Below are 18,488 nucleotides of genomic sequence, written 5' to 3'. Positions count from 1 at the left end.
AGTGGGAAGCAGCCACATAGCACAGGGAGGTCAGCTCGGTGCTTTGTGACCACCTAGAGGGGTGGGATAGGGAGGGTGAGAGGGAGATGCAAGAGGGAGTGTATATGGAGATATATGTATATGTATAACTGATTTACTTTGTTATAAAGCAGAAACTAACACACCATTGTAAAGAAATTATACTCCAAAAAAGATGTTAATAAATAATAATAATACAAACGAATATATATATCAAAACAGAAACAGACTCACAGATATAGAAAACAAACTGATGTTTACCAAAGGGGAGAGGGAAGGGGGGAGGAACAAATTAGGGGCATGGGATTAAGAGATACAAACTACAATGTATAAAATAGATAAGCAACGAGGATATATTGTATAGCACAGGGAATTATAGCCATTATCTTGTAATAAGCTATAATGGAGTATAATCTGTAAAAATACTGAATCACTGTGCTGTACTCCTGAAACTAATATAATATTTTAAATCAACTATACTTCAATCAAAAAGTACCTAAAGTAAAAATAAATTTAAAAATAAATAAAAGAAGAAATAAAAAAATAAAAGAAAACTGGAGTGGCTGTAGTGATATTGGAAGTAAGCATTTCAAAGGATAAAAAGGACATTGCAAAAAAAAAAGAGGACATTATATAATGATAAAGGAGTCAATTCATCACAAAGAAATAACAATCCTAAATTTGTATGCATCTCACAACAGATCTTCAAAATAGATGTAGCAAAATCTGAGAGAAATGAAAATAGACAAATTCATAATTAAAGTTGAAGATTCAACAATCCTTTCTCAGTAAACAACAGAACAAGTAGACAGAAAATAGGTAAGGATATGGAAGACCTGAATAACGTTATTAACTGACATAACCTAATTGGTATTTCTTGAATGGTCCACCCCAAAACAACAGAATGTAAATTATTTTCAAGTGCACATAGAACATTCACCAAGATAGACCATACCCACAACCATAAACCCAGCCTCAAGGAATTTAAAAGAACTGAAATTATACAAAGTGTGTTCTCCAATCACATGGAAACAAACTAGAAATCAACAACACAAAGATATCTGAAAACTTCCCACATATTTGGAAACCAAGCAATACATTTCTAAATAACTATGTCTAAGTGAAAGTCACAAAGGAAATTAGAAAATATTTTAAACTGAATGAAAATAAAAATGGAACGTATCAAAATCTGTGAAATGCAGCTAAAGGAGGGCTTAGAAGGAAATTATACTAATACGTGTTTATATTGCAGAAGAAGAAAATCTTAAATCAGTTATCTAAGATTCTACCTTAAACAGATGGGAAAAAAAGATGAGTAAATCAAAACACACAGCAATCAGAAGGAAGGGAGTAATAAAGAGCAGAGCAGAAATCAATGGAATTGTAAGTAAACAAACCAAAAAAAAAAAGGAGAAAATTGAAGAATCAAAAATCTGGGCTTTTTAATCGACAGACGAATGGATAAAGAAGATGTCGTACATATAACAATAATACAGGGGCTTCCCTGGTGGCGCGGTGGTTGCGCATCCGCCTGCCGATGCAGGGGAACAGGGTTCGCGCCCCGGTCTGGGAGGATCCCACGTGCCACGGAGCGGCTGGGCCCGTGAGCCGTGGCCGCTGGGCCTGCGTGTCCGGAGCCTGTGCTCCGCAACGGGAGAGGCCACAGCAGAGGGAGACCCGCATAACACACACACACAAAAAATAAATAATAATAATAATAATACAATGGAGTATTACTCAGCCATAAAATGGAACGAAATTGGGTCATTTGTAGAGACGTGGATGGATCTAGAGCCTGTCACACAGAGTAGAATAAGTCAGAAAGAGAAAAACAAATATCGTATTTTAACACATATATGTGGAATCTTGAAAAATGGTACAGATGAACCAGTTTGCAAGGCAGAAATAGAGATACAGACATAGAGAACAAATGTATGGACACTAAGGGGGGAAAGTTGAGGGGTGGTGGTGGCATGAATTGGGAGATTGGGCTTGACATATATACACTCATATGTATAAAACAGATAACTAATAAGAACCTGCTGTATAAAAAATAAATAAAATAAAATTCAAAAAAAATCTGGGCTTTTTAAGATCAATAAAATTGAAAATTTTGTAGCCAAAATGATCACAACAAGGGAAAGAAGGCCCACATTACCCATATCAAGAATAAAAGAAAGGACAAAGGTATAATTCCTATAGACATTAAAAGAATGATAAGAAAGTATTACATGAATTCTTATAGTAAATACTCCTTTATATCTGTCTTCTTTTGCTTAAAATTTGGGGGGGTGGGAATTCATCCATGGTGTTGTGTATGGCAATAGTTAATTGATTTTATTGTTATATAGTATGTCACTGTATGAATATACCATAATTTGTTTACTTGTTCTACTATAAATTGGCTTTTTTATTGTCTCCATTTGAGGGCTATTGCTACAGCTATAAAATTCTTACATAAACGTTCTTGTGCATGTCTTTTGGTGTACTTACAAAGTCAGTTCTGTTAGATATACACCTAGGAGTGGAATTTCTGAATTACTGGCTAGCATGTGTTTAGTTTTACTACATATTGCCAAAGGATTTTTCCAAATGACTGAATTTATAAGTCAAACAATAGTTTACAAGTGTTGCATTTGCTCTTCATTACTGGCAGGACTCAGAAATGATTATCTTCATTGTAGTTGACAGTATTTATTCTCATGCAAAGCTCTTTCTTATATCCAAAGACCATTAACCTTTCCTCAGGCATAAGTCAGGCACCATGTCCTGGAATGCCCTCATTTGTGGGGACAGAGGGGAAGATATAATAATCAAGCTTAAATGGTTCTTTGAATACTCTCACCACAGTGCTTGAGGTGAGGAAGACACATCCCCAGTCTTCTGTTTTGAGGGGTGGAACTCATAGCACAACAATAGCTTCCTCTCTCTTTCTTAAATTATAGTAAAATATATTGAACACAAAGCCATTTTAACCATTTTTAAGTGTACAATTCAGTGGCATTAATCACATTCACAATACTGTGCAACTATCATCCCTCTCCATTTCCACAACTTTTTCATCATCCCAAACAGAAACTCTATACCCATTAAACAATAACTCCCATGACCTCCGCCCCTAGTCCCTGGAAAACACCATTCTACTCTCTGTCTCTATATCAACAGCTTTCTCTTAAACTTCATCACTAAATCTTCTGCCTGTATTAAAGAAGCCTACATTTCTACGCCCTTACTACATGTACAATGCCAAAGAGTCATAAAACACAGTCCTGAATACTTTCTCTGATAATTCTTGGTCTGACTCCCATACTTAGGAATTTCATTCTTTGTATATGTTGATGGCTCAGTCAAAATTTCTCCATTAAAATGGACCTAGAGGGCTTCCCTGGTGGCGCAGTGGTTGGGAGCCCGCCTGCCGACGCGGGGGATGCGGGTTCATGCCCCGGTCCGGGAGGATCCCACGTGCCACGGAGCTGCTGGGCCCGTGAGCCATGGTCGCTGGGCCTGCGCGTCCGGAGCCTGTGCTCCGCAACGGGAGAGGCCACAGCGGTGAGGGGCCCGCGTACCACACACACACACACAAAAAAAATGGACCTAGAGTCTGTCACACCGAGTGAAGTCAGTCAGAAAGAGAAAAACAAATACCGTACGCTAACGCATATATATGGAATCTAAAAAAAAAAAAAAATGGTACTGATGAACCTAGTTGAGGGGCAGGAATAAAGATGTAGACATAGAGAATGGACTTGAAGACACGGGGTGGGAGGGGGAAGCTGGGGCGAAGTGATAGTAGCATCGACATATACACACTACCAAATGTAAAATAGTTAGCTAGTGGGAAGGAGCAGCATAGCACAGGGAGATCAGTTCTGTGCTTTGCGATGACCTAGAGGGGTGGGATAGGGAGGGTGGGAGGGAGGCTCAAGAGGGAGGGGATGTGGGAACATACGTATGCATATGGCTGATTCACTTTGGTGTACAACAGAAACTAACACAGTATTGTGAAGCAATTATACTCCAATAAAGATCTATTAAAAAATTTTTCTCCATTAAAATTCTATTACATGAGCATGAAACATCAGTGAATTACATTTTTCCCCTTTCATCTTCCTGCATCTCTGACTGTATTTTTGTACTGTCCTTCTAAAGAGTCAGAATTTTTTCACAGAAGAGTCTCCATGAGTTCTGCTTGCCATAATGTGGCTGATGTTTGAACTTGCTGTTGTAGCTTTGACAGTTTAGGAAGCAGAATATTTCCTAATGTGGGAAATGTGGGTCTAATAGATCCTACAGTGCATCAGTCCCACTGATGCACTGTAGGATCTATTAAATTTAGCTGCTATCGTGGGAGTTTCCCCAGTAACTCAGCATGTCTATAAATGTATCATCATGCAAAAGGATGTTCTTACATATTTGCACAGCACTTTTGGCCTTTCCAGCAAATTGAAGATAATGAAAACTGGTAGTAAAGTGTTAGAAATTGTCTCTTTTGGTGATACATGAAGAAATTGCCTATAAATTGAGATCTATTATCTATAACAAGTTCTTCTGAAATCTCCTTATGAGCAAAACAGATCCTTCCTCAAATGACATCCAACCTGGATAAAGAGTGCTTTTTCCTCCCAATAGAATGAAGAACCTGCCTAATATGAAGAAGTATATATATATATGTATTAGTAGCGAATCTTCCCCAAATTGCTGTCATTTCACATTGCCAGCACTGTACATTTCCCCAACACCAGAGCTTAACCTGCAAAGGACCTCAAGAAATCTTTCATCTGTCATCGTTTCAGGAGAAAGTGTCCAAATTGGCAATCAGAAACTGTCTGCCAACTGTATAATAGCACCAATTCGCAAAGTGCTCAAATGATCCCACAGACCATTGAGCATCTTGACAAAAGGACAAGTCATCCTCACCTATAGAAGGCAACAGAGGGAGGCTTCCTTAGCTAAAAATCTTCCCATTTAAGCTCTATGTCAGGAGTCGGCAAATTTGTTCTGTTAAGGGCCAGAGAGTAAATATTTTAGACTTTGTGGGCATCTAGTCTCTGTCACAAGTACTCAACTTTGCCACTGTAGTGCAAAAGCAGTCAGAGACAATATGGAAACAATGGGTTGTGTTACAATAAAACTTTTATTTCCAAAAACCAAACCATCAGCGGCGTCATCTGGCCCACCGTCCATAGTTAGCCAACACCTGCCCTACATATTCTTGAATTCTAAATCAGTTATTATGCTTTTGCATTAAAAATTGTCCTTTGCATTAGAGGGTAACTAAGTTTGTATTATTATCAAAAATTCCTTATTTTTAAGGAATTTAAATATACATATAGCAGACCTCAACCCATATCTCTTCAGCCTGAGTTCTCATATATCTGCTTCAGTTGCTGGTCAACTGATTTATGACAAAGGAGTCAACAATATACAATGGGGAAAGGGCCAGTCTCTTCAATAAATGGTGTTGGAAAAGCTGGACAGCCACATACAAAAGAATGAAACTGGACCACCATCCCCACCATAGACAAAAATTAACTCAAAATGTATTAAAGGGACTTCCCTGGTGGTGCAGTAGTTAAGAATCTGCTTGCCAATGCAGGGGGCACAGGCTGGATCCCTGGTCCAGGAAGATCCCACATGCAGCACAGCCACTAAGCCCGCGAGCCACAACTACTGAAGCCCAGGTGCCTAGAGCCTATGCTCTGCAACAAGAGAAGCCACCACAATGAGAAGCCCGCACACCGTAATGAAGAATAACCCCTGCTCGCCGCAACTAGAGAAAGCCCATGCACAGCAACGAAGACCCAATGCAGCCAAAAAATAAATAAAATTTTTTTAAAATGGATTAAAGACTTGACTGTAAGACCTGAAACCATAAAACTCCTAGAAGAAAACATAGGCAGTAAGCTCTTTGACATCAATCTTGGTGATTAGTTTTGCATTTGACACCAAAACACAGATGACAAAAGCAAATATAAACAAGTGGGACAATAACAAACTAAACTAAAAGGCTTCTGCCCAGCAAAAGAAACCATCAACAAAATGAAAAGGCATCCTACTGAATGGGAGAAAATATTTGCAAATCATATATCTGATAAGGGGTTGATATCCAAAATATATAAAGAACTCACTCAATAGCAAAAAAAGAAAAAAATTTAAAAATGGACAGAGAATCTGAATAGACATTTTTCCAAAGAAGACGTACAAATGGCCAAGAGGTACATGAAAAGTTGCTCGATGTCACTAATCACAAATACAAATCAAAACAACAGTGAGCTATCATCTCACACCTGATAGATTGGCTGTCATCAAAATACAAGAAATAACAAGTGGGGCTTCCCTGGTGGCGCAGTGGTTGAGAATCTGCCTGCCAATACAGGGTACACGGGTTCGTGCCCCGGTCCAGGAAGATCCCACATGCTGCGGAGTGGCTGGGCCCGTGAGCCATGGCCACTGAGCCTGTGCGTCTGGAGCCTGTGCTCCTCAATGGGAGAGGCCACAACAGTGAGAGGCCTGCGTCAAAAAACAAAAAACAAAAAGAAATAACAAGTGTTGGCAAGGATGTGGAGAAAAGGGAATGCACTGTTTCCAAGAATGTATATTGGTGCAGCCACTATGAAAAATATTATGGGGATTTATCAAAACATTAGAAATAGAACTACCATATGATCCAGCAGTTCTACTCTGAGTTTTTATTCAACAGGGAAAATAAATACTAACACAAAAAGATATATTCACTCCTATGTTTACTGCAGCATTATTTACAATGACCAAGATATGGAAGCAATCTAAGTGTCCATCAACAGACGAATGGATTTTAAAATGAGGTTTGGGTGGATCTTCAAGACGGCAGAGGAGTAAGATGTGGAGATCACCTTCCTCCCCACCAAGTACATCAAAAATACATCTACATGTAGAACAACTCCTACAGAACACCTACTGAACACTGGCAGAAGACCTCAGAATTCCTAAAATGCAAGAAAATCCCCACGTACCTGGGGAGGGCAAAAGAAAAAAGAAAAAAACAGAAACAAAAGAATAGGAATGGGACCTGCACCTCTGGGAGGGAGCTGTGAAGGAGGAAGTTTCCACACATTAGGAAGCCCCTTCACTGTAGGAGATGGGGGGTGGGCAGGGGAGAAGCTTCAGAGCCACAGAGGACAGCGCAGGAACAGGGGTGCAGAGGGCAAAGTGGAGACATTCCCGCACAGAGGATCAGCGCCGACCAGCACTCACCAGCCTGAGAGGCTTGTCTGCTCACCCGCTGGTGTGGGTGGGGGCTGGGAGCTAAGGCTTGGGCTTCACAGATCAAATCCCAAAGAGAGGACTGGGGTTGGCTGTGTGAACACAGCCTGAAGGGGGCTAGTGCACCACAGCTAGGAGGGAGGGAATCCAGGAAAAAGTTTGGACCTCCCTAAAAGGCAAGAAACCATTGTTTCCGGTGCTCAAGGAGAGTGGATTCAGAGCACCACATAAACGAGCTTCAGAGATGGGTGCGAGCCACGGCTATCAGCTCAGACCCCAGAGACAGGCATGAAACACTAACTCTGCTGCTGCAGCCACCAAGAATCCTGTGTGCAAACACAGGTCACTATCCACCCCCCCCTCAAGATCGTGTACAGCCCACCACGCCAGGGTCCCATGATCCAGGAACAACTTCCTAGGGAGAACACACGGCATGCCCCAGGCTGTTACAACATCATGTCAGCCCCTGCTGCCACTGGCTCGCCCCACATTCCAATTATAACTACCATACCCCTCCCACCCCCCAGCCTAAATGAGCAAAAGCCCCCTACTCAGCCACTGCTTTAACCCCTCCCTCCTGTCTGTGTGGGGAAAAGATGCCTGAGGGCGACCTACACGCAGAGGCGGGGCCAAAACCAAAGCTGAACCCCAGGAGCTGGGCAAACAAAGAAGAGAAAGGGAAATCTCTCCCAGGAGCCTCAGGAGCAGCGGATTAAATCCCCACAATGAACTTGATGTACGCTGCATCTGTGGAACACCTCAATAAACAACGAATCGTCGAAAAATTCTGGCGGTGGACTTCAGGAGCAACTGTAGACTTGGGGTTTGCTACCTGCGATTGATTTGTTTCTGATTTTTATGTTTATCTTAGTTTAGTGTTTAGCACCTCTTATCATTGGTGGATGTGTTTATTGGCTTGGTTGCTCTCTTCTTTTCTTTTTTTTTTTAACTATTATTTTTTTCATAATTTTTTTCTTTTTTTAACTTATTTTTCCTTTTTCTTTATTATTATTATTTTCTTTATTCTTTTCTCCCTCTTCTTCTGAGTCGTGTGACTGACAGGATCTTGATGCCACAGCCTGGTGTCAGGCCTGAGATGCTGAGGTGGGAGAGCCGAGTTCAGGAATAGGACCACCAGAGTTCTCCCAATGCCACATAATATCAATCAGCGAGAGCTCTCCCAGAGATCTCCGCCTCAACCTTAAGACCCAGCTCCACTCAACGGCCAGCAAACTCCAGTGCTGGGGGTCTCATGCCAAACAACTAGCAAGACAGGAACACAACCCCACCCATTAGCAGAAAGCCTGCCTAAAATCATACTAAGTTCACAGACAACCCAAAACACACCACCAGACGTGGCCCTGCCCACAGAAAGACAAGATGCAGCTCCACCCACCAGAACATAGGCACCAGTCCCCTCCACCAGGAAGCCTACACAAGCCACTGAACCAACCGTACCCACTGGGAGAGACACCAAAAACAACAGGAACTACAAAACTGCAGCCTGCAAAACAGAGACACCAAACACAGTAAATTAAGCAAAATGAGAAGACAGAGAAATACACAGCAGATGAACGAGCAAGGTAAAAACCCACCAGACCAAACAAATGAAGAGGAAATAGGCAGTCTACCTGAAAAAGAATTCAGAGTACTGAGAGTAAAGAGGATCAAAGCTTGGAACTAGAATGGAGAAAATACAAGAAACGTTTAAAAAGGACCTAGAAGAACTCAAGAGCTAACAAACAATGATGAACACAAAAATAAATGAAATTTAAAATTCTGCGGAAGGAATCAATAGCAGAATAACTGAGGCAGAAGAATGGATAAGTGACCTGGAAGATAAAATAGTGGAAATAACTACTGCAAAGCAGAATAAAGAAAAAAGAATAAAAATAATTGAGGACAGTCTCAGAGACCTCTGGGACAACATTAAACGCACCAACATTCGAATTATAGGGGTCCCAGAAGAAGAAGAAGAAGAAAAGAAAGAAAGGGATTGAGAAAGTATTTGAACAGATTATAGTTGAAAACCTTGCTAAAATGGGAAAGGAAATAGTTAATCAAGTCCAGGAAGCACAGAGAGTCCCATACAAGAGAAATCCAAGGAGAAATACACCAAGACATATATTAATCAAACTATCAAAAGTTAAATACAAAGAAAAAATACTAAAAGCAGCACAGAAAAAGCAACAAATAACACACAAGGGAATGCCCATAAGGTTAACAGCTGATCTTTCAGCAGAAACTCTGCAAGCGAGAAGGGAGTGGCAGGGCATATTTAAAGTGATGAAAGGGAAAAACCTACAACCAACATTACTTTACCCAGCAAGGATTTCATTCAAATTAGAGGGAGAATTAAAATCTTTACAGATAAGCAAAAGTTAGGAGAATTCAGCACCACCAAACCGGCTTCACAACAAATGCTAAAGGAACTGCTCTAGGCATGAAACACAAGAGAAAGAAAAGACCTCCAATAACAAACCCAAAACAATTAAGAAAAAGGTAATAGGAACATATATATCAATAATTACCTTAAATGTAAATGGATTAAATGCTCCAACCAAAAGACATAGACTGGCTGAATGGATACAAAAACAAGACCCATATATATGCTGCCTACAAGAGACCCACTTCAGACCTAGGGACATGTACAAACTGAAAGTGAGGGAATGGAAAAAGATATTCCATGCAACTGGAAATCAAAAGAGAGCTGGGGTAGCAATTCTCATATCAGACAAAATAGACTTTAAAATAAAGACTATTAAAAGAGACAAAGAAGGACACTACATAATGATCAAGGGATCAATCCAAGAAGAATATATAACAATTGTAAATATTTCTGCACCCAACATAGGAGCATCTCTATACATAAGGCAAATGCTAACAGCCATAAAAGGGGAAATAGTCAGTAACACAATAATAGTAGGGGACTTTAACATCCCACTTTCACAAATGGACAGATCTTCCAAAATGAAAATAAATAAGGAAACACAAGCTTTAAATGATACATTAAACACAATGGATTTAATTGATATTTACAGGATATTCCATCCAAAAACAACAGAATACACATTCTTCTCAAGTGCTCATGGATTATTCTCCAGGATATATCATATCCTGTGTCACAAATCAAGCCTCGGTAAATTTAGGAAAATTGAAATCACATCAATTATCTTTTCTGACCACAACACTATGAGACAAGATATCAATAACAGGAAAAAATTTGTAAAAATACAAACACATGGAGGCTAAACAATACACTACTTTATAACCAAGAGGTCACCGAAGAAATCAAAGAGGAAATCAAAAATACCTAGAAACAAACAACAATGAAAACATGACGACCCAAAACCTATGGGATGCAGCAAAACCAGTTCTAAGAGGGAAGTTTATAGCCATACAATCCTACCTTAAGAACAAATACAAAGGAGCATGAGAGATTACCACAAGCAACTCTATGCCAGTACAATGGACAACCTGGAAGAATTGGTCAAATTCTATCAACCATTTAAAGAAGAGCCAACACCTACCATTCTCAAACCCTTCCAAAATATAGCAGAGGGAGGAAAATTCCCAAACTCATTCTACGAGGCCACCATCACCCTGATACCAAAACCAAACAAAGATGTCACCAACAAAGAAAACTACACGCCAACATCACTGATGAACATAGATGCAAAAATCCTCAACAAAATACTAGCGAACAGAATCCAACAGCACATTAAAAGGATCATACACCATGATCAAGTGGGGTTTATCCCAGGAATGCTAGGGAACTTACCTTAACATAATAAAAGCCATATATGACAAACCCACAGCCAACATCATTCTCAATGGTGAAAAACTGGAACCATTTCCTCTAAGATCAGGAAAAAGACAAAGTTGCTCACTCTCACCACTATTATTCAACAGAGTTTTAGCCACAGCAATCAGAGAAGAAAAAGAAGTATAAGGAATCCAAATTGGAAAAGAAGTAAAACTGTTACTGTTTGCAGATGACATGAGAGTATACATACAGCATCCTAAAGATTCTACCAGAAAACTACTAGAGCTAATCAATGAATTTGGTAGAGTAGCAGTATACAAAATTACTGCACAGAAATCTCTTGCATTCCTCTACACTAATGATGATAAATCTGAAAGAGTAAGTAAGGAAACACTCTCATTTACCACTGCAACAAAAAGAATAAAATACCTTGGAATAAAGCTACATAAGGAGACAAAAGACCTACATGCAGAAAACTATAAGACACTGAAGAAAGAAATTAAAGATGATACCAACAGATGGAGAGATATACCATGTGCTTGGATTGGAAGAATCAACATTGTGAAAATGACTATACTATCCAAAGCAATCTACAGATTCAATTCAATCCCTATCAAACTACCACTGGCATTTTTCACAGAACTAGAACAAAAAATTTCACAATTTGTATGGAAACCCAAAAGATCCCGAAGAGCCAAAGTAATCTTAAGAAAGAAAAACAGAGTGGGAGGAATCAGGCTCCCTGACTTCTGACTATACTACAAAGCTACAGTCATCAAGACAGTATGGTACTGGCACAAAAACAGAAATACAGATCAATGGAACAGGATAGAAAGCCCAGAGATAAACCCACACACATATGGTCACCTTATCTTTGATAAAGGAGGCAAGAATATACAATGGGGAAAAGACAGCCTCTTCAATAAGTGGTGCTGGGAAAACTGGACAGCTACATGTAAAAGTATGAAATTAGAACACTCCCTAACACCATACACAAAAATAAACTCAAAATGGGTTAAAGACCTACATGTAAGGCCAGACACTATCAAACTCTTAGAGGAAAACACAGGCAGAACACTCTATGACATAAATCACAGCAAGATCCTTTTTGACCCACCTCCTAGAGAAATGGAAATAAAAACAAAAATAAACAAATGGGACCTAATGAAACTTAAAAGCTTTTGCACAGCAAAGGAAACCATAAACAAGACAAAAAGGCAACCCTCAGATGAAAAGACAACCCTCAGAATGGGAGGAAATATTTGCAATTGAAGCAACTGACAAAGGATTAATCTCCAAAACATACAAGCAATTCCTGCAGCTCAATATCAAAAAAACAACCCAATCCAAAAGTGGGCAAAAGACCTAAATAGACATTTCTCCAAAGAAGATATACAGATTGCCAACAAACACATGAAAGAATGCTCAACATCAGTAATCATTAGAGAAATGCAAATCAAAACTACAATGAGATGTCATCTCACACCAGTCGGAATGGCCATCATCAAAAAATCTACAAACAATAAATGCTGGAGAGGGTGTAGAGATAAGGGAACACTCTTGCACTGTTGGTGGGAATGTAAATTGATACAGCCACTATGGAGAACAGTATGGATGTTCCTTAAAAAGCTAAAAATAGAACTATCGACCCAGCAATCCCACTACTGGGCATATACCCTGAGAAAATCATAATTCAAAAAGAGTCATGTACCACAACATTCATTGCAGTTCTATTTACAATAGCCAGGACATGGAAGCAACCTAAGTGTCCATCGACAGATGAATGGATAAAGAAGATTTGGCATATATATATACAATGGAATATTACTCAGACATAAAAAGAAATGAAACTGAGTTATTTGTAGTGAGGTGAATGGACCTAGAGTCTGTCATACAGAGTGAAGTAAGTCAGAAAGAGAAAAACAAATACCGTATGCTAACACATACATATGGAATCTAAAAAAAAAAAATGGTCGTGAAGAACCTATGGGCAGGATGGGAATAAAGCAGCCGACCTACTAGAGAATGGACTTGAGGACACAGGGAGGGGGAAGTGTAAGCTGGGACAAAGTGAGATAGTGGCATGGACATATATACACTACCAAATGTAAAACCGATAACTAGTGGTAAGCAGCTGCAGAGCACAGGGAGATCAGCTCGGTACTCTGTGACCACCTAGAGGGATGGGATAGGGAGGGTGCGAGGGAGGGAGATGCAAGAGGGAAGAGATATGGGGATATATGTATATGTATAGCTGATTCACTTTGTTACAAAGCAGACACTAACACACCATTGTAAAGCAATTATACTCCAATAAAGATGTTTAAAAAAAAAAGATGTCAACTTAGAAACAAAAGATAAAAGTGTTCTTAAACATAAATTTATGCCAATCACAAAAAAAATAAAAGATGTGGCACATATATACAATTTAATATTACTCAGCCATAATAAGAAGCGAAATTGAGTTATTTGTAGTGAGGTGGATGGACCTAGAGTCTGTCATACAGAGTGAAGTAGGTCAGAAAGAGAAAAACAAATACCATATGCTAACACATATATATGGAAACTAAAAAAAAAAAAAAATGGTTCTGATAAACCTAGGGGCAGGACAGGAATAAAGAGACAGACATAGAGTGGACTTAAGGACACGGGGAGGGGGAAGGGTAAGCTGGGATGAAGTGAGAGAGTAGGTTCGACATATATACACTACCAAATGTAAAATAGATAGCTAGTGGGAAGCAGCTGCATAGCACGGGGAGATCAGCTCAGTGTTTTGTGACCACCTAGAGGGGTGGGATAGGGAGGATGGGAGGGAGACACAAGAGGGAGGGGATATGGAGATATATGTACACATATAGCTGATTCACTTTGTTATACAGCAGAAACTAACACAACATGGTAAAGCAATTATACTCCAATAAAGATGTTAAAAATACATAAATAAAAAGTAAAAGTTCCAGATTTGGAGGGGAAAAAAAAAAAGAAAATATCTGACTGGCTGGGCCCACATAGTCACGCTTGTTTTGGGTGAGAAGAAACAAGGAAATTAGTGTACAGAGCCAGCTTGGCATTTGGGAATTGGCTGACTGATACACTGCATTTCTAGTCAGTGGGAGCATTTACAGGGACATGAAAGTTACCTCAGTTTCGGTTTGCCAAGGTGGCACTCTAGATGGGTCTGGCTTCACTTTTGACCTAGAAAATTATATCAACAATACTAATAAAAATAAAACTACCTTCAGGATAAAAAATAAAATAATATAAAAATGAGATTTATAAATTTTTTAAAAAATAATCTAAAATTTTAAAAAATTAAAATGAAGTTTATATATACAATATTATTCAGCCATAAAAAGAATGAAATCTTACCATTTGCAGCAACATGGATGAACTGCAAAGGCATTATGCTAACTGAAATAAGCCAGACAGAAAGACAAATACTGTATGACTTCACATATATGTGGATTCCAAAGAAAACAAAAAACAAGCTCATAGATACAGAGAACAGATTGGTGGTTGCCAGAGGTACGGGGTGGAGGTGGAGGTCAAAAGGTACAAATTTCCAGTTATAAATTATATAAGTCATGGGTATGTCATGTATAGCATGGGGACTATAGTTAATAATACTGTACTGCATATTCAAAAGTTGCTAAGAGAATAGATCTCAAAAGTTCTGATCACAAGAAAAAAAAATTTGGAGCTATTTGTGATGATGGATATTAACTAGACTTATTGTGGTGATCATTTTGCAATATGGGCTAATATCAAATAATTATGTTGTATACCTGAAACTAATATAATGTTGTATGTCAATTATACTGCAATAAAAAATAAATGCTGAATCAACAACAACCAAAACAACTAACAGGTCAAATTAAAACATCATGTAAACAGAAACAAAGTTGATTTATGTAGACAAATTTTAATATTTGACTGGATTCAATCATTTTCCCTTAGCGATATGCTACAAATATTTGATACGTATTTAACACCTCATATATGAACGGATCCTAAGCTGTATGTGTCGACTCCGTCCTTTGGAATATCACAGTTTAGGGCAGCACCACAGAGTGAGGAATCAGGCAAATCTGAATTCAAATCCCCACTCTTCCTGTCTACCATCTGTGTGAGCTTGGATGAGGTACCTCAACTCTCTAGTTTCTTCATCAGAGAAATGGAGACAGTATTACCTATTTGCTGTGTCTCCCTGCAGGTAAATGAGATAGTACATAAAACACCCACAGGGCACCTGAACACAGAAGCCACCCGGATATTAATTCCCTTTCCCATTTCCTTCTCAGCTTAAAAGGTCAGCTGTAAAAAACAGATGACCAAGAACGCCATGCACCCAAGTTCAGACACGTACTAAAACCAAAGTACATATGCCCTTTATACTTTGGGACCATAAAAGCAGCAAGGTACTGATTGATCAGGAATGACCACGTACAGAGAGTAGAGTATCCTCATTATACTCAGAACAGAGACGCTCTGACTTGTAGAAGCATCAGCTACAAAAGCTCTCTGCATTCCTAGATGTAAAGATACCCTAGAACTTACCTTTTCAAAAATTATTTTCCATCATGCCTGCCCACATTCAAGGAGTATTTCGTTTTCATTTTTGTTGTATAAATAATGGGTTGGGATAGTGAGTGTTTGCAATTGTCCACATTCTCCAAGGCCAATTTCATCATGAATATCTGGGTCCCAGGAGAGTCACATTGAAGCGAGTGCCTATTTATTTTCCTGCCCTCTGAACTCTCATGCACTTCCTCACAGGATTCCCAAACTCACAAACCAAGGGAAAGACCATATGCTGAATTATGACAAGATATAATGCCTATTACATAATTGATATAGTAGTGTCTACCACAAAGAACCCTTTGATATTGTTCAAATGTCCACAATAGTTATGTTTCTTCCTCCTTCACACTGGAGATTATAGTTGTAACTTCCTCCCTTTAGAAAAATATAATTTTTCTTATCTCCTACCATGGCAATATGGCAACTTTGTTGCTTCCAAGCCTTGCCTTTATTCTCGAGACTCCAATACCAACACAAGTATTACAGAGGCCTCTGTGTGTGCCCTCATGTTGGTGGAAACACCTTCCAGGACATCTCCATACTAATCTTACCTGCTAAAAGAAACCCACTCTATCTAATTTACCTTCATCAACAAAAAATATCCTAATAGTTGCAGGAAGAATGACTTCTACCATTCTGTAAAAATGTGTTTTAAATTTTTAGAAGAACTGAAGCAAATTTTTTGATAGAGTTCAGCTTCCAAAACTAAGAAATCAGCAGATTGGTAATGCATAAATACTCTGATAAAGATTCATTTTAAGCAAAGATGCACTTCACAGGGCTGAGATTTGGAGGAGAAAACTCGGCCATAGGGGGAAAAATATATTCTAATTGGAAAATCACCATTATTGAGCTTTATGAAACTCTGGAAACTTCATACAATATTACAGCAAATTGCTTACAAGTGAGGGCTTTGTTCACTCACTAGCTAGATGACCTGAGGACATTGCTTCATCTCCCAAAGTCCTAGTTAATCAGTTATACATATACATATGTTCCCATATCTCTTCCCTCTTGTGTCTCCCTCCCTCCCACCCTCCCTATCCCACCCCTCTAGGTGGGCACAAAGCACCAAGCTGATCTCCCTGTGCTATGCGGCTGCTTCCCACTAGCTATCTATTTTACATTTGGTAGTGTATATATGTCCATGTCACTCTCTCACTTCGTCACAGCTTACCCTTCCCCCTCCCCATATCCTCAAGGCCATGCTCTAGTAGGTCTGTGTTTTATTCCCGTCCTACCACTAATCTCTTCATGACACATTTTTTTCTTAGATTCCATGTATATGTGTTAGCATACGGTATTTGTTTTTCTCCTTCTGACTTACTTCACTCTGTATGACAGACTCCAGGTCTATCCACCTCACTACAAATAACTCAGTTTCATTTCTTTTTATGGCTGAGTAATATTCCATTGTATATATGTGCCACATCTTCTTTATCCATTCATCTGTCCACCAAATCCTTTAAAAGAAAAGGTTTTGCTTTCTCTCTTCTTTGTTTTCTTTTCCTTTTCTTTTCTTCCCTTGCTTACCCACGAAAGGATTCTGTCTTTGCTGACTTCATTCCCAAGCTTTTAAGATAAAGATTCGAGAGCAAGGGGTAGGGAATAATAGAGTTAGAGAAAAGTGGGAGAGAAATAAACAGACAAACCTGCTCAGACTTCAGGGAGAGTAAGGGGCAGTTGTGTGAGAGACACCAGAGCACATGGAATAATGGATATTTTAGGAGCAGAAAGGGGCTTTGGAGATGTGCTGAGATTTGTGCTGCTCTGGGTTATGCATTGAATACTCTTTAATGAGACTGATGTTTCCTTTCAATTACTTTGGGCTGCTGTTCAGGGTTTCTTTGAATGTGATTCTGCATGGAGACTGGACCACATAGGACTCCAGCTTATATGTGTGACAATTATGGTGGTGATGACAAAAGACGATGATGATTGTCTGATCCTTTTCCTATATGCAAATCTGGGTGGGCATAGTAGTCACTAATTTTCCGTGGAAACAGGATACTGTTTTGAAGTCCAAGTATATTTAAAGAAGATAGCATGAAAAAGAATATTCTGGGTTCTACATGGAAAATTGATGCTCTCTATTTGAAGAATTATAAGCATAATTTTAAGAAATTTTAAGAAATATTTGCCACAATAATTTACCTAAAATCCCCAAACCAGACAACAAAAGCTAGCCAGAAGTTCTTAAAATATTTTTACATGTAAGAAAATACACTGGCAAGTATAGAATAGGGAAAGCCAAAATCAGATTAAGAAACGATATATAGCAATTAACACTAAAGAAGAAGAAACCTTTGGTTCCCAGTTTCCACATTCGTAAAACAAAAAGGGTGAAAGAGATCACACTGCCTCATGAAGGATTAAGGTCCTATGGAGTTGCCGTTGAGATGAAAATGATGAAGTAAAAAAAAAGAGAACTGAGTTGTCCAGGCTCTGAGTCCTTCACCCCACCTTCAATCAAAGAGACATATCCCCAGAACTTTTATTGATTGAGGATAACATTACATTTGGAATTTAAAAAAAAAAAAAAAAAAGAATTCTCTGGCTTACAAAATGTTTTTCAGTATTCAATTAGCAGGTCTACTTCCTGCTAGCTCAACAGTGCTCCCAGACCTAGATATGTTTTAAATATTACTGTAAACAGTATTTCCCATTTAAAATTTGTGCAGGTGTATTTTATCAGTGATTCACTCTAATGTTTACAGAATATAATTTTATTAAAGAATAATATTTTGGGGCTTCCCTGGTGGCGCAGTGGTTGCGCGTCCGCCTGCCGATGCAGGGGAACCGGGTTCGCGCCCCGGTCTGGGAGGATCCCACATGCCGCGGAGCGGCTGGGCCCGTGGGCCATGGCCGCTGGGCCTGCGCG

This window comes from Physeter macrocephalus, chromosome 19 (assembly GCF_002837175.3).
Source record: "Physeter macrocephalus isolate SW-GA chromosome 19, ASM283717v5, whole genome shotgun sequence".
Lineage (NCBI taxonomy): Eukaryota > Metazoa > Chordata > Mammalia > Artiodactyla > Physeteridae > Physeter > Physeter macrocephalus.
This window is presented reverse-complemented; position numbering follows the sequence as displayed.